A 21,920-nucleotide genomic window follows, 5' to 3' on the forward strand; every position below is an offset into this window, starting at 1 on the left:
CACTGCAGAGTGGAATTCCTAGATCCTGATCGTCATCATCCTGGCAGGCAGAGAAGAGCTAATTGCAGCGAGAGCCCCAGTAGCTGGTGCCTGGTACCCTCCCAGCCGTATTACCCCAGACCTTGGGATAACTCAACGGAAGACAGAATTTCCCTGTCACTGGGAGGACATGAAGCTCCAAGATGCACAGCAACTCGCAGGGTCTTCAGCTGTCACCAGTCAGATTCTACCTCCTCCCCCACCTGCGGAGCCACCGGCCAGGGCCTGGCTTTGCCAGCAGCGTCCTCTGTCCACCTGCGGTTTGGATGTAAAAACCTATCTGTAGTTTCATAATTTCTGTCTCACATTTGGAAGCCTAGGATTTGAGGCTTGCTTCTTTTCCTTTCAGGAGGTGAATCTTCATTTGAAGCCCGTCTGGAAAATGGACCAAATGAAGCTGCTTAGAACTGAACCTCTGCTTCCCCAGGCCCGTAGATTTGGAGCTCTGTTTAAAAGAGGTGGTGCACGTTCCTGGGCCTGGTGAGAACACAGGCCTTGGGACTTCCATGATGAAAGGCAGGAGCTTGGATGTAGCACAGGTCACTCCATCCCCACACCAGGGCAGCTAACCCCTGCTGGGGGTGGCTCTGAGCCAGCCGCCTGGGGCTGGGCACATGGAGGGATGCCTGGACAGGGTCTATCCCCACCAGGCTTCCATCAGCACGTCTTGCCATCGCAGTAGCAGGGAGGAGGAACTGATGTCAGCACACAGGAGGGAAGACACTGGGACTCTAAGCCCCCTGGTGCTCCACTCCAACCCCACACACCCATTTAACAGATGGGGCTCACTTGAGCCCCATGTCTTGAGCCCCATGTCACCCAACTAAGGCTGAAGAGCAGGAAAATGGGAGGAATACTAAACACGATCTGAAAACAAGTACTTGGCAGCCTGAATCTCTGGGGTGGGCGGTCTGGTTTCCTGATGGCCCCCAATCCAGCCCTTCGCACAGAGCCATACTTCGTAGGTCTTCAGAAAGCGGTGGGTGGTGGAATGTCAGAATGAAAGAGGCCTTGAATCCTTGTGGTCAGGACTCCTATTCCCACAGGCTTCATATTAAGCTCCATTGTCCGTCTCTTTCTAGATTCCCCAGCCCCTAGGGGTAGCTCAGCCCTCCACCCTAAGAGAAACCGAGATAGGAGTGAGTCAGGACATTCCTCCCTTGCCGACTCACCCAGACTGCCTGGGATCAGAATCAGCCAACACCCATTGCAAACTCACTGGTTACACCGGCCAGCCTCGCACTGATATCCACCAAGCTGTGCCTTTAAGGGTGGTGCCTGGCTTGCTGTTTCTCGGAGGCCCACACCCTCTCTGCAGCTTTACCCTCTACTTTAACACTCCTACAGAAGCACAGAAACACGTGATCCTGGCCCCTGGGAGGCACCTCCAGTTTCTTAGGAGGCAGGTTAAGTCAAGGCTGGTTTGTACTCTGCATACTTCTGGGTACTGCTGTTCACAGTGAGAAACAGACAAGCCCGCTGTTACTGCCAGGAATGAAACCACAGTAACAGTGTAACAAAATCCCGTGTGTTTACTTGGCAGGGGGCAGGAATCTGTTGTATCAGAAATCCTGACATAGGAGGAGTACTGCAACTTACACAGAAATCTTGCTCAGAGCCTCCTAGCAGACAAGGGGAAAAGTGATTGATGCTGCTCTTATTATCAAACAAAAAAAAAGTACACAATATCTGCTCAGGGACCCAGACTTTTGGCAAATTTTTCTAACCCAGAGAGGACCTTGGGAAAATAAGCAGGGAAGGAAAGAAAGGAAAGTGAACTTACTCCCAGCCTTGATGCCTTGACTACTAAATGCTAATTAATTATCACCCAGAGAGAGCATGGAATAAGCATGGGCAGAAGCATTCATGAAAAGTGTTACCAAATTTACCAAGTTATCTTCCTGGTGCAGTTTCAAAATCTACTGTGAAGCCTGCAAAAATACACCTTTGTGATCCCAATCCTAGACCCATAGAATTGGAATATCTGAAGGGAGGGACCCAGGAACCTCCATTTCCTTTGTATTCCCCCATGCGACTTTTAAAAGCACCCTGAAATTGGATAACTGATTTAGAGTTCCTTATACTTGGAAAGGGGCTTCCCAGGTGACTGACTGGTAAAGAATATGCCCGCCAGTGCAGGAGACATGGGTTCAGTCCCTAGGTTGGGAAGATCCCCTGGAGAAGGAAATGGCAACCCACTCCAGTATTCTTGCCTGAGAAACCGTGTGGACAGAGGAATCTGGTGGGCTACAGTCCATGCGGTGGCAAAAGTTGGACACGACTTAGCAACTAAACAACAACAAATACTTGAAAAGTGCATTAAAATTTGGACCAAAGAGTGCTTCCTCTTCCCCCACAAGTACAGCTTTGAGCAACAAAAGGTGGCCCCACTCCCAGGACCACAGCAGCTGAGATGTTTGTCAGCCAAGCTTGCACACTTGTGCTCACCACTCCCAGCCCTGCCCTGCTGGCTGAGAAGTAAATGCCAAGAGGGATTAAACATGAAAGGATTTTATCAGAGGAAATGCATGTGTGACAGGAAATAAGAGAGGGATCAGAAGAGGCTTCAAGGTGAGCCTGACCCCAAGTAGGGTTATCGGAGGTAGCAAATACACAGCTACAATGCCCAATGTGAATTTCAGATAAACAACAAATAAATTTTTTAGTATCAGCAAGTCTCATGCAGGACTGGGGACATGCTTATATAAGAATCGTTTGTTGTTTATCTGAAATTCACATTCACCTGAAGGTCCTATAGCTTTTACTGTGGCGGCGGGGGGGGGGGGGGGGGGGGGCGGTGTGGGGGGGTGGGAGGTGGTGGGCAGTGTCCTATAGTTTAGCCAGCAGCCCTAACTCTGAGGAAAGGAGAAAGGTAGGTTTACTGGGAGCATCCTAAATTGCTGGTCTGTCTAAGGAGGTTCTGCAAAGCCACTGGGGAATCCTTGAGCCAAAGTTATGGGACATCTGAGGCCTCTCCCCAAATGGTATTGCTTCTGCACTATTGACAGGTTGTGGGAAGTGCCATGGCCTCAACACAAATGAGGGGTGGAATAAGAATCCAAAATCCAGGATCTGGGGCCCTGGGTTGGTTAAGTTCCCTGCAGTGGGAAGTCTTCAAAGCACAGGCTTAGGGCCGCCACATCCCAATACAAAGTCCAGTGTGGCTGAGAGGTCAGCAGCAGCTGCCACTGGACACATGTCTTCCAGACCCAGCTCAACTGCCTTGAAATGAGGTCAAGAAAAAACATCTCTGCCCCAGTTCCTCCACCCTCCCTCCTTGCCCCGCCCCACAGGTATACTGGAAAGAAAAATGGGTGATGTGGCTAAGTACTTCTTCATCCTCAGATCAAAGGATGGGTGTGTGCTGAGTGGACCAGGCTTCATCCAGGCTCAGATCTTGCCTGGGGACTGGGACACGCTGCCTCAGCCCCATGGAGACTACCTCCACCCAGCACCCCTGGCAGATGTGAGCACACTGAACAGCCCTTTTCCACAAAGGTGAAATCACGGGTCTGAGAGCATCTCAGGTCCATTTCTGGGAAAGCAGAACTGAGATGCCTGGAGAAGAAGAGGGGAGAAGGGTGGGAAGAACCACAAGTGTTGCAAGTCTGGGGAAGGGTGGGTGCAGCAACTGGTGGGAGAGAGTCCTCCACCCCCACTCTAGGGCAGAATGACACAGGGGAGTTCATCAGCCAGGGAGCTGATTAAGGGAAGCATTCTCCAAGCACCCCTGCAAGGTGGGGAGCAGCTCTACAGCACCACCCTGCTTGTAAATCACAACCCTAGGTTCGCTGAGATTTCTCCCTCTAAAAGGCACTTCCGGACTTCCCTGAAGGCCCAGTGGCTAAGACTCCATGCTTCCAAAACAGGGGGCCTGGGTTCAATCCCTGGTTGGGCAGCTAGCTCCTACATGCCACAACTAAGAGTTTGCATGGTGCAACTAAAGATCCCATGTGCAACATAGACCTGGTGCAGCCAAATAAAAATATATTAAAATTAAATATAGATATAAGTAGTAAAATGTTTTAAAATAAATATATTTTTTAAACTATCAACAAAAGGCACTTCTCCTTCAATTAAGTATGGAGGTACTCAGTGAGTTGCTCTCAACAAATAAGATGTGGCAGAAATGATGGTGTGTGATGGTATGTAAGACTGGGACATAAAAGATGTGTGGCTTCCTCCTTGCTTTCCCTCTTGAACTGCTTGCTCTGGGTGAAGCCAGCTGCTGTGGCAGGGTATACCCCAGCAGCCCTATGCAAAGCCCAGTGGCAAGGAACCAAGACCGCCAGTCACCAGCAGTGTGAGCGAGCCCACTTGGTACTGGATCCCCTACCCCACTTGAGCGTTCAGATGACCACAGCCCCAGCCAACAGCTGGAGTACAACCTCACCAGAGACTCTGAGTCAGAGCCACCCAGCTAAGCGGCTGCCGGATTCCTGACCCACAGAAATGCTGAGATAATAAAGGTTTGTTGTTTCTCTTCTAAAACAACATTACTTTGTTTGGATGCATCAGGTGTTAGTTGTGGCGTGTAGGATCTTCAGTCTTCACTGTGGCGTGGGATCCTAGTTGGCATGTGGGATCTAATCCTAGTTCCCTGACCAGGGACTGAATCTGGGCCCCCTGCATTGGGAGTGGGGAATCTTAGCCACTGGACCACTAGGGAAGTCCCATGTTTGTTGTTCTAAGCCACTAAGTTTTGGGGTGATTTATTATGAAGCATTAGGTAACAAATATAAGGACTGCAGCTGCAAGTTCGAACGGCCACTCTGTGCCATCGGACAGATTCCCATATCCCAGAAAGAACACCAACCTGGAGTCAGATGTGGCCAGCTGGGGTGCCCTAAGGGCAGGCAAGGGGCCTTCCCAGCCTCAGGGAAAGGAACATAATCACATTTCCTTCCAAACACCTTCTATCTTACACCGGACACAGGCTTTCAGACTTAAAAGTCAACATGTTGTCAGCTTTGTTCTCTGGCAAGGGAATGGGTCCTGGCCCCGCAGGCTGGCTTGAGAAAGCCCTGAGAGCACGAGTGGAGACATTCAAGGTCGTGCAGACCTCCTCCAGTCTCTTCACCAGCTCTGTACACCCCTCCCCTAGCTTCTGCATGCCCTGTTCCTGGGGGCTGGCCCTTGGCTCTAAGAAGATGACACTGCGGCCACCTTGTCCTTACAGAGAGCTGGGAGCTCCCTCCAGCTCCCCGGTAGGCTGTGACCAAGAACTCCCTAGTGGGAGGACAGACACCAGCTCCTTTGCCTTGAGGTGAGGACAAGCCCAAGGCTCCCTGATGTCTAGGACCAGGCCGAGACGGCCCTCCCCCTGAACTCTTCCCCTTGGGTGGAAGGATGGTGATGTTGGTGAGGTGGCTCCTTCCCATCCCTCTCCTGCTTTCCCCACTGCCTGACCAGGTTCTCCTGAGAACACTCCCTTCAGCAACTGCTGGCATCAGGTCCTTGACCAGGTTCTGGAAGACTCTGACCTGAGACTGTGAAAACACAGGACCTTCCAAGAGTCATGCAAGAGTTACTATCTTTGGACACACACTTAGGAGTTGGGCTCTGCCCTCCATCTTCAGAGCCAGAGGTCAAGAGGAGTATTTGGGGTGCCAAATCACATCTGGAGAAACTGGGCATTTGGAAGACTAAGAGACTGGCCCAAGGCTTACAGCAAAGGAAAGTACTAGGACTCAGGTCTGTTCCTCCAAAGCCATGCTCCTGGTTGGACCTCACTGCCTCCCCCATCTGGGCTGCTTAGGGAGTTTCTACATGTTTGTCTTTTTAACCCACAAACTCTGACCCACTTATCCAATTACCACTAAGACCACACACGCTCCAAAGAATATGCACTCCTCAGGGCTCGCCCATGAATGGCAGTGCCAGGATTCCACACAGAGTAGTGGAGGCAAGGCTGCAGTCAAGCCCGGTGTTACGATGTGGCTGGTTGTGACCGTGGATGGTTGAACACTGTGCCCCAAAGGCCCTGGCAAGGCAGAGAACCACACTTTCAAAGGAAGCCACAAGTCCCAGTTTCAGACACCCAAAGGAAAGGCTCTCCATTGGGGGCACTGGAGGTGACTTGGGGGGACGAGCTGAGACTTCTCGATGTCACCCTGCCTTCCCCAGAGCATCTTGGTCCACCCTATTCTCATCTTCATGACCTCTCTCCCAGTGACCCTGAACGCAGAGCTGCCCCACCCCTCTGGGCCTTGGCTTGGGCTGGTCCCCTTACCTACAGCGCCCTCGTCATGCAGGCTTCACTCTGTAAACAATCTTAAACCATCTATTATTGCATGCTGGTGTGGCACAGCGGTGAAGCGCTTGGGATCAGGTTCTGGGAGCCTCTGGTCTGGGCTCTGCTCCAGGTTAGGCTCTGCTGTGGAACAAACACGTGAGTGGGAGTGAGTTACTCACCTTCTCTACAGCTCTTGTCATTAAGTTCTGGGTAGATGGCCTATAGACAGGGCCCTTGAGAGGCAGAGTGGACTCCTAAAGTTTAACTGTAGTTGCTATGGCCTGACTCACTGTACCTCACCTAGAGTGGCAGAAGGTGTTTTGGGAGACAGAGAGACTACACGGTGTTGGCATTAATCACTCAGACTGCCTCCACTTGACAGCCTCTTCACCGACAGTGTGGGGTTCAAACCCCAGTCCCTCCCTCTCCCGCTGAGGAACTTTGGGAAAGGCTCTGATTTACTTTTCAGGGCTGCTGGAAGGACAGCTAAGTGTTTTGGATAGTACAAAACAACTGCCACACAAATGGGAGATACTGGTGCCAAAAAGGGGCTTTCTGGAGATGAAACAGGAGCAAAAGTATGGCTTTCTAATGGTGACATCTCACTCATATGCAGGACAGAAGAGGAGCTGCCTTTAGAAGCAGATGACCTACAAGTTCTGGGGGATCCAGCTTTGACAGTCTCATGTAAAGCCATTCTGGGCCCAGCCAAGGAGCCATCACCCCTAAAGACAAAGAGCCCTGCAGAAGCTGGGCGTTCAGACTGAAGAGCTCTTAATAAAACGAAGCTTTCGCTGGGGCTTCTCCAGTCACCCAGGGGTTAGGATCTACATTCCCCTACGCGGGCCATGGGCTTGGTTCCTAGTTGGGGATCTAAGGTCTCACATGCTGCAGGCTGCAGGCAAAATAAAAATAAAGCTTTCATTCAGGAAAAGCTGAGTGTGGAGCTAAGCCAGACACTTACATGTTTCGTAGAGGCTCATTTACACTTACAACAATTCTGCAAAGAAGATATCATTGTACCCGCTTTATAGGTGAGGAAAGCAAAGCTCAGAGGTGTGGCTACCTGCCCAAAGGTTCACAGTCCATTACCAGAGGTGCCAGGATTGCAACCCAGAGGAACTGGTTCTAAAGTGGAAACAACTGTCACCCATTGCGTGTTACAGTCTTCCTCTCTAACAGTATCTTATTTGACCTTAATGTCAGCGTCTGAGATAAATGTCCCTGGCCCAGGTCCAGCTCATGGTGGTGTATCCATGGAACCAACTGGTGGTCATTTCTCTAGTTCTCAGATGTGTAATGTACTGAGTGGATGTACTTGGGAGTAAAAACCACGCCTCAGGTCCTTGGACTGTGGGGTGGGAGCCAGGATGGTGGAAAAGGGGAAGGTTCAAAGCTGCCCCCAGCCATGTCACATCCTTAGGAGAATGGTGGAGACTAGTGCTCTCTCAGTGTCCTAAAAGATACAAGGATTGCAGCCCCCTATCTAAGCCACAGGGTACTGGAAGATGGCAGTGAACTGTCCCAACCTTAACCATGCAACTAAGCCCAAGTGCTGCAACTCCTGAGCCTATGGGCCACAACTACTGAGGCCCGAGCGTCCTAGACCTGTGCTCCGCAACAAGAGAGGCCACTGCAGCGAGAAGCCTGCGCGCCGCCACAAAGATGAGCTCCCGCACACTGCAACTAGAGAAAGCCCGCGTGCAGCAATGAAGCCCCAGCACAACCAAAATTAAATACATAAATGTTTAAAAACATATAGAGCGAAAAAAAAGAAAAAGAAAAGCCAGCTAATAGCCCCAGTAGCTGTTATCAAATGCAGTATCTTTGCTAGAGCATATTAACAAGACTGTATACATAGTATTCAGCTATTAATCTGACAAATACATTTTATATTGCATAGCTCAGATGGGAAAGAATCTGTCTACAATGTAGGAGACCTGGGTTTGATCCCTGGGTCAGGAAGATCTCTTGGAGAAGAAAATGGCAATCCACTCCAGTATTCTTGCCTGGAGAATCCTGTGGAGAGAGGAGCCTGGTGGGCTACAGTCCATGGGGTCACAAAGAGTCGGACACGACTGAGACTAACACAAGAAGAACCATCCTTCTCAAAAGAGGGGATCAGAGAAAATTCACTTTCTCTGGGGATGAACAGCAGTACACACTGATGAGCCTGCCAAGGGCTAGGTCACCTCTCCTGTCCTCTGTCATCACATAACATCCAAAGGGATCTGTCTCACCTGTGCCCCAGAGCACTGCAGGTCCACTGCATTTTGAGATCATGTCATCAGAATAGAGGATCAAGAGGTGACAGGTATGGGAGTGAATGTTAGTAAGACACACACACTCGAGAAGGTGAGGGATAAATCCTAGGTGGACTCAGGTACCTACCAGACAGAGCAAGTGTTTACGGGTGTGGGGACACACCAGAACATGCCCTTTGACATAAAGAACACACTGGAAAATTAATGGAGAAGGTGCCTGAGAGGATGGGGTAACATCCTGCAAGAGGCAGTATATACCCTGGTGCCCTAAGTCAGTGGGCACTGCATGGGGCTGTGTCTCCATTAGAGGGGTTACATAGTCTGGAAACCAAGAGCGGGGAGCAGAGTGGTTCCAGTCACTGTCACTTCTGGGAATCCAGATGGAAAGTGCATGTTGCCAGGAAATTTAGAAACCCTGGTAACCAGAGGAGAAACACTTGCCCTGGTGAGAGCGAGGATTCCACCAGACCCCAAGCTGTCCAGTCACTTTGGGCTCCTCGTGCCAAGACACTGGCAGGGAAGGACAAGAGTCCCCTCCCCGACTGGGTAATAGACTCTGGTCATCAGGAGACAGTCTAGCTGCTGATCCACAGTAGGGGCAGGAAAGAAGACGTTTGGCACCTAAGTGGTTCACTGGGACAGCTCTCAATTCTCTCATCCCCAGTTTCAACAGGAAATAAAGAAATGCACGGACTGGGCCTGGTAATAAGGAGTGCAGACCTCTCAAGGATGAGGGTCTCACTCACCACCACCCCCATCCAAGCCATCTAACCCGTGGGGGTGCCAGCTCAGGGTGCAGGGGCACAAGGAGGTGGTGCAGGAGAGGGTGAGGGTGTCAGTTATACCCTCGAGACCAGCTGTAGAGAGGCGGGAGCTGAATTCTAGACCTCCAAGCTTCCCCCGCAGGAGTCCCCAAGAGAAGAGGCCCAGTGGGGACTGGAGGAGCTGCTTCCCAAAACATATAAAACTGGTGAATCTGGGCTTCCCTGCTCAGTGGTAAAGAATCCACCTGCTAATGCAAGAGACATGGGTTTGATCCCTGATCCAGGAGGACCCCACATGCTGTGGGCCAATTAAGTCTATGTGTTACAACTACTGAGCCTGTGCTCTGGAGCCTGGGAGCTGCAACTACTGAGCCTGTGCACCACAGCTGCTGAAGTCTGCAGGCCTAGAACCCCTGCGCCACAAGAGAAGCCGCAGCAACGAGAAACCCTCGCACCACAACTGGAGAGAAGCCTGCACGGCATCAAAGACCAAGCACAGCCATACGTAGACAAAATTATTAAAACACACACACACACAAAGGGACGCATCTGAATCAGTTCCAATGAGGTGGATGAACCTCGAGTCTATTATACCAAGTGAAGTAAGTCAGAAAGACAAAAATCGTATATTAATGCATATATGTGGAATCCAGAAAGATGGTATCGACGATCTTACGTGCAGGGCAGCAAAGGAGACACAGACATAAAGAACAGACTTTCAGACTCAGGGGGAGGAGAGGGTGGGGTGATTGGAGAGAATAGCAATGAAACATACTCATTGCTGCTGCTGCTTAGTCACTTGAGTCGTGTCCAACCCTTTGCGACCCCATGGACCAAGGCCTGCCAGGCCCCTCTGTCCATGGGATTCTCCAGGCAAGAATACTGGAATGGGTTGCCATTTCCTTCTCCAACGATAAAGAAAGAAGTGAGTGAAGTGAAGTCGTTCAGTCGTGTGCGACTCTTTGTGACCCCATGGACTGCAGCACACCAGGCTCCTCCGTCCATGGGATTTTCCAGGCAAGAGGACTGGGGTGGGGTGCCAACATACACATTACCAAAGGTAAAACAGATAGCCAGTGGGAGTTTGACGTATGACAGAGGGAACCCGAAGCCAGTGCTCTGTGACAACCTGAGGGATGGGGTGAGGAGGGAGGCAGGGTGGGGGGGTTCAGGAGGGAGGGGTCACATGTATGCCTATGGCTGATTCACAAATGAACATTCACAAATGTGGCTGTTGCCACAAATTTTGACTTATGGCAAATTTTGATTTATGGCAAAAACCATCACAATGTTGTAGTAATTATCCCTCAATTAATAAATATTAATAAATATCCTCCAATTAATTAGTAGTTATCCATCAATTGATAAATAATTAAAAACCAAACAAAACTAGTGAATCTGAATAGTGTGAAGGATGGTGGACACTGAGTGAACCGCTCAGATATCTCCTTCCTCCAGGACCGGAGACTTGCTCCCCTGCCTGCTGGTGGCTCACGCCGAGTCTCTCTCTCTGGGACCCACCTTCTGCTGCAGTGACGCCCTCATCCAAGGCCGAGGTGTGTTCAGAAGGGCTGCCTGCATGCAGAGCCTGGTCACGGTGACCAAGCAGCCTCATGTTCATACAGGTCCACTTGGAAACAGAGCTCTGCACCGGCTGGACCAAAAGGTAAAAGCTAGTTGCACAGTCATGTCCAACTCTTTGCGATCACATGGACTGTAGGACTGTAGGCTGCCCAGCTCCTCTGTCCATGGAATTCTCCAGGCAAGAGTTCTGGAGTGAGTTGCCATTTCCTTCTCCATTTCCTTAGCTGCACTGAGGCCTTTGTCAAGACTGAATCACGTTCAACCTTGCCCTCTGGTCAAGCCTGCTCTTTTCACCCCCTAGAGGTCTTGATCCCAAGATCTCTGAGCCTGGATTTTGCAGATAAAACGATGCCAATCTGTTTCCCCTGGAGGGCTGACTCAAGACAGGGATCCTCATTCAACCAGGCTCTGCTGAAGGCTTCCGAGTATGAATCTCACCCCAAGCTCAGGGGAGCAAGAGGTAGGATTTTATTTTTCTACAACTTAACCCAACTTCCACAGAAGTCCCATTCTGCTGAGTTCTAGATGCTTCCCCCACTGTGAGGTCCAAGTTCAGGGTCTCACACTGTGCCCAGGTCCTTTCTGGACGACCCTCCGGAAGCTCCATCCCCAACACCCATCTCAACTCTGTCCTTTCCAGCCTCTTCCCCCACCCTACCTCCAAACCTTTCTCCCAGCTCTAAATGTTTTCCACCAAAAATTGTGATAGAGGTGGAGCAAATGCAGCTCATGGAATTAGCCCACGTTCTAAATTCTTAAACATAAATAATTACAAATTAAGAAATCCCACATAAAAATCAATTTTTTTTCCTGCTTCTCAGGAAAGATCAGATGATCTATTCTTCAGTTCCCCTGGTAACTGCTTGCTGAGGCAAGAAGGAGCTGCTACCCCTTTTTGTGGACCAGATGGCTGGGGTCCTTCCTACGGTCTAGATGGCCTCCAGCTTGCTTCTCTCAGCCACTTTGCCCACCTGTATCAAAGCTTAGCCCTTGCTGCTCTTGGGCTTCCTTAAGGATTCAGGATTGCAGTTTTGGGAATTAGGCCTGATTTTCACTTCTGTTGCTCAGGCAGTGGGGGGGGGGGGGGGGGGGGGGCGGGGAGGAGTTGCTGGTGGTGAGAGAGAAATGCCAAGAAAGTTCCTTGAGGTGGCTTGTGAAAGTTGGCATAGTTCAAAAGTAGAGAGAAGAGAGGGCATCCCAGCAGGTGAACCCACCTGAGCAGAGGCTGTCTGCAACCCCCAGGACAGAGTGAGGGCGTCTGATGAAAGCATGGGATGGAGTTTATGGAGGAGTGGGGGAAAAGCTGGGTGGGAAAATGGGCCAGATGACAGGCAGCAGCCTTGACCCACCCACATGCCAAGCTTGTGGGCAGCTGGAGGCAAAAAAAAATCCATTACTTCTCCAAGTGCCCTATATTTCTGAACAACACAAAAGGTGAGCAAGTGGGTTCACCCCAAACTATCCTCTGCACCCAGGCCTGCAGCAACCTGAAAGGAATTCGGCTCTCCCAACAAGTTTGGCTAATGTTTAGTTCAAGGCTCTGTGTCAGGCCCAAGGAGGAGGGGTACAAGGAAAGGCCAAGAGCAGAGGTTAGAAAACATAAATGCATGTTCTTGGACATTTCCTCACATCGATGGTGAATTCTAACTCCCCTTTCCTTGTGTTTGGGTCCCTTTAGTTACAAGGTTCTAATCAGTAAAATGGGCTTCCTAGGTAGAGCTAGTGACAAAGAATCCCCCTGCCAATGCAGATTTAAGAGACACAGGTTTGATCCCTGGGTCGGGAAGATCCACTGGAGAAGGGAATGGCAACGCACTCCAGTATTCCTGCCTAGAGAATCCCATGGACAGAGGAGCCTGGCGGGCTACAGTGCATTGGATCACAGCCTGACACGACTGAAGTGACTTAGCACGCACAATCAGTAAAGTACTGTGGGGATGACACTATGTGACTTCTGAGGCCAGGTCATAAAAGGAATACAGCTTCCTCCTTCTTCCTTCCTCTCTCTCTCTCTCTCTCCCTGCCACCTGGGTGTAAGGAGGCCCAGGCCATACAGAAGAAGGCCCATGAGCCAACAGTCCCACCAAAAGCCAGTATCAACAGCCAGCGTGTGAGTGAGGGTCCTTCAGACAATTCCTCTCCTGCCCTAGCCTCTCACTGCCCCAGCTGTCACCATAAAGTTAAGCAAAATAGAGGCAGTTTTGCTGTTTTAGCCTCCAAATATCAGAATTGTTTGCTGTGCGGTAACAGGTTAAGTGGCCGGAATACACAGACCCTGTCCCCGGATGATAGACGAAGCCACTTCTGGATAACACACAGCCAAGCAGTGTCTGGAACATCCTAAATGCTCCTTAGCTGTCAGGGCTGGTGGAGGGTTCTGGACAGGACAGAGGAAGCCTCTTGCCTATCAGAACACTCCTTATCTCTTAGTATCCATCTCATTCCCCACCTGCACCCCTGCAGGGGCCAGCAATTCCTTTCACCTACTCAGCGCTTCAAAAGCCCTGGAGTAAATGACTCAGACTTCAGCAGCCCCTCACTATTGAACACTTCCCGCTTGTCCACCTGCTAACATCGGGGCTGGGTCTCCACCCGCCTTCCCTGTGAGATGGTGGCTTAGCAGGAACCAACTTCCCAGATGAACAGCTACTAATACTTTCTGTGTTTTTTAAGTTATAAAGGCAAGACAACCACATTACAGAAAATGTTAGAAAAGCAAGAAAAAATTACTCCCAACTCCAACATCCTGCCCTGCCAGCTCATTCTGCTCATCTTTGTTTCTCCCCAAAACCTACACCTTAAAAAAAAAAAAAGAAAAAAAACCTGTTAAGAGTCATGTTTTCCATTTAATTTTGAATGTCGCAGCACATGCTTTTGTCATAATTTTTTTTTCCTAATGAACACATAGCAGCATTGAGTAATTGAACCACATTTTCTGTAATTGTTACTCTGCTGTCTGGCATTTAGGTGGTTTCCAGCTTTCCTCTGCTGTAAACTTCTTCCTGCCTAGAGATCTGCCCGCAAGCAGAACTGCTTTCTCAGGACAAAGTCCTGGGAGAGAAATAACTGGGACGGAAGGTATGGGTATTTTATGGTTCTGGATATGCATCTTTTGTCAACTGATGACAGTGACTTTGAAAAATTTGGAATTGTGATTGTAATAGCTGCTATTGTTGTTATTATGAACATATTAGTTGACTGATGTAGAAAATCTGGAGAGAAGCAAATCAAAACCACCCATATTTTACCCAGCTAAGGACAATCATTATCAGTAACATACTGGTATATTACTTTCCTGTATTTATTTTTCTTTACGTAACCTTAAGGGTTTTGGGGGTTTGTTTCAGTGCATGTGTAAATTAACATAATTCTGATGATACTCTAAATAAATTGGAGATGACAGTTTTCCTTGAGGATTACAACTAAGCATTTTCCAGTTTATTGCTCATTCTTCATAAGTATCATGTTTAAGAAATGCATCATTTCCCACAAGGTAGATGGATCCTCATTTACTTGCCCATTATCCTATTCAGGGACACTTTAACTGACATCAAATTTTTGCTTTTAAAAACGTTTTTATTGAATAAATTTGCAAATTATGATCTAAAAAGCAATTTGTAAGTTAGGAAAATTGAAAAATTATGGAAACTCATGATAGAAGACTTGACTAATTGGTCTTAATTGTGGAACAGATTAATTTAAAAATGCTTTTTTAGACTCATGATTGGAATTTAAATAACCAAGGGTGTTTTAGGGTTTTCTTTCATTTTTAACTTAAAAACAATTTTATTTGTCTATGCTAGTTCTTAGTTGCAGCACACAAGACCTTTAGTAGTGGCATGCATGACCTAGTTCCCCAACCAGAAATCGAACCCAGGGCCCATGCATTGGGAGTTTGGAGTCTTACCCAGTGGACCTCCAGGGAGGTTCCTGTTTTGTTCCATCCACTGGAACCTGAGACACTTGGTTTTCCAATGGCTTTGCCTCTTGCTATGTGACCCTGGGCAAGTTACACAGCCCCTCAGAACTGGATAAAATGAGCAAGCTAGATGATACTGGCCCTGGTGCCCGCGGCCCGGGCTGGTTCCTAGTCCTGAGCCTACACTTTTGTAAATGGGGCCTTCATTAAGGCTCCTCAGTTGTCACCTGCTTCCTTCCTCCCCGAGTCACAGGGCAACTTGGTCTGCAACCAGTCTGCAGGCTCCAGGGTGGCTGACAGCAGTGCCTTAGATCTGAAGTGTGTTTGATTAACCATTAAAAATGACTGATTTTGCTTCCTATGTACAGACACTCTGAAATAATCAAAACTCTTGTTAGGATGAGGGGGAAAAAAAATCCTGAGGGGTAGAACAAGATGATAACATGTTATTATTTGTATAAAAATAAAATAGAGAGCCAGACACTCGTATGAAAAATATATAAAGAGCTGTGGACACAGAGGGCAGCAAAGGGCTACATAGTGACCAGTGGCAATCACAAAAAGTGTGGATGTTTGCTTCCCAGATAATCACTTTATTTTACACACAGGTAAGAGTTTGCTCATTGAAGAGGCCACTTGGTGAATGACACAGACATGGCTGGATGAAGTGGAGCTAGTTTTCCCAAACACTTCCTGGGCCCCTGGGCTGACCTGTAGCTGAGACCTCACCTCCTTACCTCTTCACGCCTGACCCCTGCTCAGCCTCACCAACAGACCAGCAAGGGCTGAACCATCAGAAACTACAGCTAAACAGAGAGATGGACAGAGAGAAGGAGTAGGGATACAGAGGGAAGGGAGTGAGAAAAAGAAAGAAAAGTGTCCATCGTCTGAACAACCAGAAAGAACTTGGCAAAGTTTTGATGATGTTCCATTTACAATGAGCCTTTACAAATGAAATTCTTTAAAGTAGCCTGCCTTCTGGATGTCTTTCTGTCTCTTAGCAACTCAGAATGGCAAGGGACTATGCCTGCGTGGGATAAGACCTGGGGTCCCAGTTGGCCCAGGCTCCAGTCCCAGCCCCATCCCTCCAGCACAGCAACGGGCGGCCAGCCACCAGTCTCTGGGAGCACTGGGCACCAGAGCCCCCGAGAGAGCTCACCCCCTGAAATGAACCACTTCAACAACTGGACAAGGCTTTGGAGTGAAGGCCTGGGACAGAAGATAAGAAGGAGCAGAGTCTACATTTCCAGATGGTCTTTTTGTTATCTGTCGGGATTAATCTTCAGTGACAGAGCAATTAACTGCACAGAACACGTGGGGAATGGATATGAAGCAGGTGTCCTGAATAACACGGGGAGGCAGAGGGAACCTCGGGGACTGCATGGAGTGCCCAGAGTCCCGCCCAAGGCAGGGGGCAGACAGGACCCTAGAAGACAACCAGCCTCCTGGAACTTGACCACCGCTCACAGCTTTTGAACCTTCTGGCTGGTACTCTGTCAGGCTCCCCTGTTCAAGAGGCTGGTTGGAAGAGAGTTGCTTTCTTGCTCTCTCTCCACTTTTTAGCTGAAGTCACGAACCCTAAGCTGCAGGCCAAGGTTGGTTTAATCACAGAAAAGTTCTCTTCTGCCTTCCTGCCGACTGCCTCCTGCCACCATAAGGACCTGAGCTAGTCACTGTCTCCAATTTTTTTTTTTCATATTTATTTATTTATTTTTGGCTGTGTCAGTCCTAATCGAGATGCAGTGGCTGTGGTGCACATGCTAAGCTCCCCTCAAGGCAGGCGGGATCCTAGTTCCCCAACCAGAGATCAAACCCGCGTTTCTTGCATTAGAAAGCAGATGCTTGACCACGGGATCATCAGGGAAGTCCCTCCAAGTCTTTTTTATCCCTGAAAAATGACTCAGGAACCAAAGATTAAAATGTTGCCTTCCTAGTAACAGCCGATGCTTTAGAGTAGCTTGCCAAGTGCCAGGTCCCAGATTCAGTGCTTTATGGGTAATACCACATCTGATCCTCATGACCCAATCAGTTCAGTCCCTCAGTCATGTCAGACTCTTTGTGACCCTATGAACCACAGCACTCCAGGCCTCCCTGTCCATCACCAACTCCCGAAGTCCACCCAAACCCATGTCCATTGAGTCCGTGATGCCATCCAACAATCTCATCCTCCGTCGTCCCCTTCTCCTCCTGCCCCCAATCCCTCCCAGCATCAGGGTTTTTTCAAATGAGTCAGCTCTTCGCATGAGATGGCCAAAGTATTGGAGTTTCAGCTTCAGCATCAGTCCTTCCAATGAACACCCAGGACTGATCTCCTTTAGGATGGACTGGTTGGATCTCCTTATAGTCCGAGATACTCTCAAGAGTGTTCTCCAACACCACAATTCAAAAGTATCAATTCTTCAGCGCTCAGCTTTCTTTATAGTCCAACTCTCACATCCATACATGACCACTGGAAAAACCATGGCCTTGACTAGATGGACCTTTGTTGACAAAGTAATGTCTCTGCTTTTTAATATGCTATCTAGGTTGGTCATAACTTTCCTTCCAAGGAGTAAGTGTCTTTTAATTTCATGGCTGCAATCACCATCTGCAGTGATTTTGGAGCCCCCCAAAATAAAGTCAGCCACTATTTCCACTGTTTCCCCATCTATTTGCCATGAAATGATGGGACCAGATGCCATGATCTTAGTTTTCTGAATGTTGAGCTTTAAGCCAACTTTTTCACTCTCCTCTTGCACTTTCATCAAGAGGCTCTTTAGTTTCTCTTCACTTTCTACCAAAAGGGTTGTGTCATCTGCATATCTGAGGTTATTGATATTTCTCCTGGCAATCTTTGATTCCAGCTTGTGCTTCCTCCAGCCCAGCGTTTCTCATGATGTACTCTGCATAGAAGTTAAATAAGCAGGGTGACAATATACAGCCTTGACGTACTCCTTTTCCTATTTGGAACCAGTCTGTTGTTCCATGTCCAGTTCTAACTGTTGCTTCCTGACCTGCATACAGATTTCTCAAGAGGCAGGTCAGGTGGTCTGGTATTCCCATCTCTTTCAGAATTTTCCACAGTTTATTGTGATCCACATAGTCAAAGGCTTTGGCATAGTTAATAAAGCAGAAATAGATGTTTTTCTGGAACTCTCTTGCTTTTTCCATGATCCAGCAGATGCTGGCAATTTGATCTCTGGTTCCTCTGCCTTTTCTAAAACCAGCTTGAACATCTGGAAGTTCACAGTTCACATATTGCTGAAGCCTGGCCTGGAGAATTTTCAGCATTACTTTACTAGCGTGTGAGATGAGTGCAATTGTGCGGTAGTTTGAGCATTCTTTGGCATTGCCTTTCTTTGGGATTGGAATGCAAACTGACTTTTTTCAGTTCCGTGGCCACTGCTGAGTTTTCCAAATGTGCTGACATATGGAGGGCAGCACTTTCACAGCATCATCTTTCAGGATTTGAAACAGCTCAACTGGAATTCCATCACCTCCACTAGCTTTGTTCATATTGATGCTTTCTAAGGCCCACTTGACTTCACATTCCAGGATGTCTGACTCTAGGTGAGTGATCACACCATCGACATTGTCTTGGTCGTGAAGATCTTTTTTGTAGTTCTTCTATGTATTCTTGCCACCTCTTCTTATCTTGTTTCTGTTAGGACCATACCATTTATGTCCTTTACCGAGCCCATCTTTGCATGAAATGTTCCCTTGGTATCTCTGATTTTCTTGAAGAGATCTCTAATCTTTCCCATGTTGTTGTTTTCCTCTATTTCTTTGCATTGATAGCTGAGGAAGGCTTCCTTATCTCTCCTTGCTATTCTTTGGAACTCTGCAGTCAGATGCTTATATCTTTCCTTTTCTCCTTTGCTTTTCACTTCTCTTCTTTTCACAGCTATTTGTAAGGCCTCCTCAGACAGCCATTTTGCTTTTTTGCATTTCTTTTCTTAGTTGTACATAAACAATAATGTTTCTTACCATGGGTACTATCTTTGATTTGCTAAAATCTGCTGTGTGTAATGAAGGAGGAAAAGGAACTATCTTCCTGTAGGAAAGATTACATTCATGATAAGCTTAGTTTTGAGGACTCTAAAGGCATTAGAACTGAGGTGACACACTAGGCATTAGTAGCTGCTAACATGACAAAAAGGAGACAATCACTGCCTCCTGACTGAAGCCCACAGCTCCATCCCTACGGCGGCCCTGCTGAAAAAAATCAAGCATGAGGCAGATCAGACCTTGAGATCCAGCTTATAGGAACCACACAGGGCAAAGGAAACAGGACAAACAAACCAGTTTTTTCAACAAATACATTTTGAGAAAAAATAAGAGATAAGGGAATTTTGATTCAAATGAGTTTAAAAGACATACCATGGGCTTAATGTTGGTTCACTTGCAAGTAATAGAGCAAGAAAAGGGGAAGATAGTAACTTCATGGTGGAGAAGCCAAGAGACACTACTTACCCGACATAGGAAGGTGAGTATCACCAGGGATGTCCTGTGGCTATTACCCACCCCTGATGAGGTGTGATGGAGCACTCTGCCTCTGTGCTGTCATTACCAAACCCACATCCCCAGTCTGATCATGATACAAACCTCAGACAAATCCAGACTAGGGGACCTGCTACAGGATACCTGGCCAGCACTCCTCAAGACTGTCCAGGTCATGAACAAGGAAGAACTGAAAAATGTCACAGAGCAGAGGAGCCTAAGAAGACATGATGACTAAATATATACAATGTGGTATCCAAGATGGAATGTGGTAACAGAAAAGGGGTATTAGTGAGAAAACTGGTGACATTCCAGTAACGTCGAGAGTTTAGTTACTAGTAAAGTATCAGTGTTCATTTCTTAGTTTTGACCAATGTCTCATGTAATGAAAAATGTTAATGTTAGAGCTACTTAGGTGAAGAGTACATGGGATGTCTCTGTACTGACTTTGCAACTTTTCTGTAAATATAAAATTATTCCAAAATAAAGTTTATTTTAAACAAAAGGCATACTGATAAACTACAATACATGAACCAACATGAACCATGTTTTGATTCTGAATCAAACTAAAATAGTAAAAATGATTTTGATGAGATAATTGTAAATTTGAACACTGACTAGATATTTGATGCTATTAAGGCACCATCATCCATTTAGTTGGAGGTGTGATGATGGCACTGTTGTCTTTGTTGTTGTTTAGGCACTCAGTTGCGTCCTGACCCTTTTTGACCCCCTGGACAATAGCTCACCAGTTCCTCTGTCCATGGGACTTCCCAGGCAAGAATACTGGAGTGGGTTACCTTTTCCTCCTCTACGGGGATCGTCCTGACCCAGGGATCTAACCCGAATTTCCTGCATTCAGTTCAGTTCAGTTCAGCTCAGTCGCTCAGTCGTCTCCGACTCTCTGCAACCCCATGAATTGCAGCACACTAGGCCTCCCTGTCCATCACCAACTCCCAGAGTTCACTCAGACTCACGTCCATCGAGTCAGTGATGCCATCCAGCCATCTCATCCTCTGTCGTCCCCTTCTCCTCCTGCCCTCAATCCCTTTCCTGCATTAGCAGGTAGATTATTTACCACTGAGCCACCAGGGAGGCGCTGATGTTACCTTGAAAGTGAAAATGAAAGTTGCTCAGTCATGTCCAACTCTATGAGATTGTGTGGACTATACAGTCCATGGAATTCTCCAGGCCAGAATACTGGAATGTATAGCCTTTCCCTTCTCCAGGGGATCTTCCCAACCCAGAGACTGAACCCAGGTCTCCCACATTGGAGGCAGATTCTTTACCAACTGAGCCACCAGGGAAGCCCCTTACAATCCAGAAATTTTGCTCTGGCTATATAAACAAAAGGACCAAAAACAGATCCAAATAGATACTTGTACCCCCATGTTCATAGCAGCATCATTTACTGTAACTAAAAGGCAGAAACAATACAAATGTCCATTGATGAATGAAGAGATAAACAAAATGTGGTGTATCTACACAGTGGAATATTAGTCAACTATAAAAAGGACGGAAATTCTGACACATGCTACGACATAGATTGACTTTGGAGACATTAAGCTAAGTGAAATAAGCCAGATACAAAAAGACAAATGTTGTATCATCCCATTTATCTGAGGTACCTAAAATAATAAAGTCACAGAGACAGAAAGTAGAATAATTGTTGCTCAGGGGCTGGGGGGAGGGAGCCTAGGAAGCTGTTTAGTGAGTACAGTAAGTACCTTACACATGAACCTTCAAGTTGCAAGCTTCAAAGACACGATAGTGCCTTCACATGTCCAATCACATAAGCAAGTTCAAGTGTCTGGCGTACAATGCCATTTGCGTGCATCCTCTACAAGCGGTTGTGCTTATGTGTTCTTTACTGTACGGTACTATATAGAGTACAGTAGGGCAGTATTTTTATTTCAAGCCCAGGATATCTGGAAGCAAGCATAAAAGCAGTGGTGGTGTAGCAGGTACTGACATGAAGAGAAAAAAAGAGCTATTAATACTATCCAGACATCACTGGATTGTTTTCTTAAAAGGGTAGATAGAATTGAATCCAGCAAGGAACCAGAACCTGTGACATCAATGTCAGGCATGAGTGACATTGCAGCTTGCCTTTCATCTCCTATTGCTGATGATCCTTCAGCTCTACCATCTCCCACCTTCTCTCCATCCTCCAATCAGTAACTCTTCTTGCATGTTCAATTCCAGCCCCTATATGCCAGTTCTTGTACTTTTCAAGGTACTGTACTGTAGGATTTTAAATGTTTTATTTTTTGCGTGTTTGCTTTCTATGTATTATTTGTGTGAAAAGTATTATAAATTTATTATGGTACAGTACTACATAGCCAACTGTGTTAGTTGGGTACCTCGGCTAACTTTGGTGGACTTAGGAACCACTTGGACTTATGAACACACTCTTGGAGCAGAACTTGTTCTTATGTAGGAGACTTTCTGAACAGAGTTTCAGTTTGGGAAGATGAAAATGCTCTGGCGGCAGATGGTAGTGATGGTTGCACAAGTGAAGCATGAGTCTCCTGAGGATGTGGATTGGATTCCCGGTAGTGTGGGAGGGCACTGCAGGCAAAGTCTGTGACCAATGGCTCCAGGCTTGCTGAGTTAGCTGTGCCTTTGCCCATCCA

The sequence above is a fragment of the Ovis canadensis genome, chromosome 19 (genome assembly GCF_042477335.2).
Source record: "Ovis canadensis isolate MfBH-ARS-UI-01 breed Bighorn chromosome 19, ARS-UI_OviCan_v2, whole genome shotgun sequence".
Taxonomy (NCBI): domain Eukaryota; kingdom Metazoa; phylum Chordata; class Mammalia; order Artiodactyla; family Bovidae; genus Ovis; species Ovis canadensis.